We start from the raw sequence: 6,000 nt of genomic DNA on the forward strand, positions 1-6,000 counted from the left end.
TAACTAGCAGTTTTTAATCTAATTTTATGTTGTTGTTGTTGGTTTTGGCTGGCCTATTTTTACCCAGTAGTTTTGTAATATATTTTTGCCTTCATTTTCTTACTTCCCAAAGTTCTTTCATCTGTAACTGAAATAATTAAAGAATATGCAATGCTAGACATTTTCTTGATATACTTTTAAACAGCAATTGTAAATGTAAAAAAAGGAAAGCAACACAGGAATTAATATTAACAATTTTCAGAGCAATGCATCTTCATATTTTCAAGCATTAGTAAACAACCCATCTGCCACTGAACTACCAAAAATACATATTTCAATTTCTCTTGAGAACCTCTCACTAGTTTTGCTGCAATTTAATTAAATAGCAAGGTAGCACTGATTTCATGAATCTGTATATCAAAGCTCTCTAGAATATACTTGAAGATGATTTTTAAAGTAAGTGGAACCCTGAAATGCTGCGGCGAATACGTCAGTATGCTTTCAAGTGAAATACATTTCTTTGAAGTGAATAACACAAAATTTCAATGACACCTATGATTCAGCCACTAATATTTTACAACAGTAATATCCCTTCCTGTTTCAAAACTGTGGATTTCAAAGCAATCCCCATCCAGAGGGTTATACAAGTGTGGGCTTTGACTTTAGCTGTGAGCTCCTGAAACTGTGCACAATTCATAGGTTCCTAAAACCATAGACACCTTTCTGTCTACACTGTCTCATATTCTACATCTAATCTGTTAGATGAATCCTTTTGGTTAAACCTTTGAAATACCCTGAGGATCAGATACCACTGCTGACCAAACTCAACGGCATCACCCTAAAGGCTGAGCCGCCATTTTTTTCCCCATGAATTTCTGCATCCTTGGTCTCCACCACTCAGGCACAAGTCCGAGACGTTTCCCAACACAGGTAAGCAGACGATAACCGCCCTGCTCCATGCTTTGCAATAGCTCTCCCAAGGTGGTCAGCGAAACAGACTTCAATATCTGGTACCCTGTCACACTGAGTCCTCATCTTGGATTTCTCCTACCCTCCCTGCCTTCAAGTCAGAGGTTACCTGGGAGACACCTGCTCACTCCTGCCTTGGGGTCTCTGCATTGTTTGGTCCCCACATCTGTGTAGCTCCCTCCCTCACTCCTTCCAACTCTTCCTTCAAGAACCATCATGCACGTTTTGCTTTCCCTTTCTGCCTTTAGACCTTAGTGAAAATTTCAGCCCACAACTCCACACTTCTACTCCGCAGCCTGCCTGCTCTACATAAACTGTTTCAATAGCACTTGCTATTCTATTTTTCTAAAATACTTTTTAGTTTATTTACTATATTCTTCATTGACTCTTTTACTAATTGTAAGACCCCCCAAGGGTAAGGATTTTTGTTTCGTTCATCACCGAGTATCTTCAGCATCCTGTCTGGGACAATTCTGTATCAGAAAACAGATATGGACTGTAGGATATCACTTATAGGTGGAATCTAAAATATGACACAAATGAACCTACGTATGAAACAGAAACAGACTCACAGACGTAGAGAACAGACTGGTGATAGCCAAGGGGGAGGGGGTTGGGGGAGGGATGGAGTGGGAGTTTGAGGTTAGCTAATGTTAACTATTATATATAGAATGGATAAACAACAAGGTGCTGCTGCAGAGCACAGGGAACTATATTCAATAGCCTATGATAATCCATAGTGGAAAAGAATGTATGTTTGTATAACTCAATCACTTTGCTGTACAACAGAAATTAACACAACATTGTAACTCAACTATACTGCAGTTAAAAATTATAAAGAAAACAGGTATTAAATAAATAAAGCAGCACCCCACCTGGACATTTCTTTATCAATAAATAAATGAAAATATGAACACAATTTCTACAATTTCTCTTTAAACTAACTTAATTCAATATGGCATAGTACCCATAAAGGTTAACTGCAAAGTGTGTTTATCTTTTGGCATGCCATCTGATTACTAAAATAGTTATCGCCATTGATTGCATCACTTTGCACCATTTTCTATCCTTATGAAAGAGTTTTGGGCATTTACTCTGGTAGAGCCTTTCTAGGGAGTCCAGTTATTGAGTATGATGAATGCATTCCATGAAAGCAAAAGATTGGGGCAAATGCAGAAACTCACCAGGACTTAGAGAAAAGGCATAAAAGCAAACAAGAGAATATACTACAAAATGAATGTTCATTTGAAAATGTATTAAAAAAATCTGCCCATCAATATCTTGTAATAACCTATAATGGAAAATAATCTGGAAAAGAATCATATGTATACATATATATATGCCTGTACACCTGAAACTAACACAACATTGTAGATTAACTATAGTTCAATCTAAAAAATGGTTTAAAAAATCTGCCCACAATCATTTTTTATAAATTAAACGATTATGGGAAAAAAACAGTTTCATGTGTCAGGAAAGATTCAATAAAAACCATAGGCTTACTCGTATCTTCAATATTTACTGAGCACCTACTGCATAGGTGTATGCAGTAGCCTAGGTGTAGTGAATAAAACAGGCATGCAACCCCCTTTGTTCCTCTTAAACATCCTTGACAGGGCACAACAGCACAGCAGGAGCTCAGAAATACTTCTGTGTCTTTGCTGCAAGTGTTTGCATCCTTCAGTTTGATAAAAGTTTATGGATCCTCTTATTTGCAGAGTACCAAGGCAGCCAACAAAGGTGGAAGGATAAATGACACATGATTTAGCCCCTGTTTACTAAGAGCCCTCCGTCTAATAAATGCACAAAGATTTGGAAGAAGGTAGGGACTTCTTTGCAATTGTGTCTTGGTTATTGTTTTGTTATCTCTCTCTCTGCTCCCCGAGATAGTTTTATATTTCAGAGTTCACAGACATTACTGGAATCCACTATACCTCAGGCATGTCTGTGTCTTTAGGGGTAGGAATGTAACCCACCCAGAAATGGGACATGGTGTGGAGGACAGTTATGATACAGACACAGGGTACCACTGGCATATAAGGAAAAACCTGGTAACTTCTTTTATAATTTTCACAATTTTTTATAACTTAAAAAATTAATTTGTTATTGACTTTAGGTAAATGCTCAGGTCATTAACTCTTTGGCAATACATTTGTAAGCAATATTATTTGCAAAGAAATTAACAGTGCAAACTACCTCTAGGATAAACAAATTTGTGTGTATCCCCTTTATGTTATGGACCTTAGGACACTAATTCCCATTTGTGTCACTAAATTAAAATAATAACCAAGATGACAAAGAAGGGTCAATGTTCACAGGCTGGGTGGATGACTGCTAAATCAATTGTGGAAAAATCTAAATGTAAACAGAAATAAATATCCAATGTATAATAGCTACCTAAAGGTACCCACAGAACTAAGGAAGCAGAAGAGTTTTTTGGGTTTTTTTTTTGCGGTACGCGGGCCCCTCACTGTTGTGGCCTCTCCTGTTGAGGAGCACAGGCTCCGGACGTGCAGGCTCAGCGGCCATGGCTCACGGGCCCAGCCGCTCCGCGGCATGTGGGATCCTTCCGGACCGGGGCACGAACCCGTGTCCCCTGCATTGGCAGGCAGACTCTCAACCACTGCGCCACCAGGGAAGCCCAGAAGAATAGTTTTAAAGTGGAGACTATTTAAAGAAAAAAAATAATGATTTAAGATGGAACAAAATTACACTAGATGAAGGTGATATTTGAAAATTAAAATAGTATGATTTTAGTTGACTTTTTTTTTTTTTTTTTGAGGAACAGCCAAGCTTGTAACCACAGGATGGAAATCCACAGGGCCAAATGCACAGGAGGAAACATCATGAAGAATTCACAGAAGCAGAAGTGAGACAGTCCTTGCACAAGGCTCACGCACGCAGGGTTTCCAAAGCATGTTGGCCATTTTCTATCACATTCTTTCTGTCCTTTTTAATTGTTCTGTCATTGTTTGTAAATGGAAAATCACTTCTCCAAGAGTTCCAAGGGAATTCAAAAACTGGAGGGTCGTGTCCACGTATATGTGGAATCTAATACACAACAAACTAGTGAATAAAATAAAAAGAGAAGCAGGCTCACAGATACAGAGAACAAACGAGTGGTGACCAGGGGTGGGGCGTGGGTGTAGGGGTGAGGGAGTGGGAGTTACAAACTACTGGGTGTAAGACAAGCTAAAAGGATGGATTTTACAACATGGGGAATATAGCAAATATCTTGTAATAACTGTAGATGGAGTGCAACCTTCTAGAATTACATGAAAGATTAAAAAAATTTTTAAGGCTTCCCTGGTGGCGCAGTGGTTGAGAGTCCACCTGCTGATGCAGGGGACGCGGGTTCGTGCCCCGGTCCAGGAAGATCCCACATGCCGCGGAGTGGCTGGGCCCATGAGCCATGGCCGCTGAGCCTGCGCGTCCGGAGCCTGTGCTCCGCAACGGGAGAGGCCACAACAGTGAGGGGCCCGCGTACTGCAAAAACAAAAAAAAAAAAAAAAAAAAAAAATTTTTTTAATAGGAATAATTCTAAATGTTAAGAGTCAATACTTAAACTATCTAGAACTCTTGGGAAATTTTTAAAAAATCAAAATTCTTATATTGGGTCTTATAATAAAATAGCTACCAGGTTACTCGTGGTCCTCAATGAAAATCCACTCCATTTCATCTATATGTTAATAAAATCAAGTACCTATGATGTACAAGGAACCTTCCTCTCGTGCTGTTTGATCTTAACAACTCGATCTAGTAAACAGCTCACAGAGACTCATCGGTAGGAATAATATTATTGACCCTAGTTTTCTGCTGGGGATAATTAGATTAGCAAATCCAATTAAGTAGCTCCCATCAGAACTGCCAGCCTGGAAGAAAATTTGAACTCAGTTGTCCCGATTCTTACTCACCTGCATTGTGTTGAATATGACTTCACCCCCACAGCCAGTGTCACATTGGTTGCCAATGAATACTGGTCCTATGTAATGTTTGTAAATTAAGCGGGAAAATGTATAAATTGAAGTTATTAGCACAATAATAACCTCTTTTAAATAATTTCAAATAAGAGGTGGCAAAAGTTTATCCCACATAAATTCTATGTCAAGTCAGTATCAAAAGTATTTTCATCATAAAGGCTTTTCTCTCCTTTCTGTGACATAAAACAGCATCATTGATGGACAAGAAACGAGAAATTAGTCCGCAAGAGGAATGTTTTGCCAAAGCTACAATATCCATTGTAGGACAGATGTGTGAATGCCTCAGGTAACATGATCAGAGTCACTCCTTTTAGTCCTAAATCCGCAGCATTCTAAAAATACATTACAAAATAGGCTGTCCTATTGAGGCGAAATTCTTTGTTTCCTTTTGGATTGAGTATTCTCCTTGTCTATTGGCCACACAGGAAAAGCTGTCTTCACAAAGCAAACAAGGATTCGACACAGTTACGTCAAAAGCATGGGTCAAGAAATTATTTCCTTCTGCCTAGTTCCCCCTTAATAATGTTTCTTTAATTAATGTAACTGATCATATTACTTAGACATTAGATAAATATGTAATTAATTAGACTTGAATGACCCATGATATAACACAGTTCTTATCTGATGCTGATGTAGACATAAAGGTAATAGGTATACATTGCACAGGAATGGAGGCTAAATTGATCCCCAAGATTTTTTCTTGGTGTCTCAGTGCAACGACAGTGCCCTACATTTGAAGGGGCTGCATTTAGCCAAGGGTAGCTACTGATTTCACCACACACCTTTGATGGGGACAGATTCAGCAATATTTGCAACCAGGATCCACTGCCTGCCAGCAGGGATTTGATTGATCACATGGAGCATGGCAGGCAAATTTGATCTCAGGTCCTCAAGTTTCCACTAATCCAGGCAGACTTCTGTTTTTTTTTTTTTTTTAAATAAACTTTTGGTTTCAGAATCATTTTTAGATTTGCAGAAAATGTACCGTGACACTGCAGTGTTCCCACATATTACCTTCACCCAGCTTCCCCTAATATTAACATCTTGCATAAACTTGGTTCTTCAGTCAAAG

Source organism: Lipotes vexillifer, unplaced genomic scaffold, assembly GCF_000442215.2.
Source record: "Lipotes vexillifer unplaced genomic scaffold, Lipotes_vexillifer_v1.1 scaffold14, whole genome shotgun sequence".
Classification (NCBI taxonomy): Eukaryota; Metazoa; Chordata; class Mammalia; order Artiodactyla; family Lipotidae; genus Lipotes; species Lipotes vexillifer.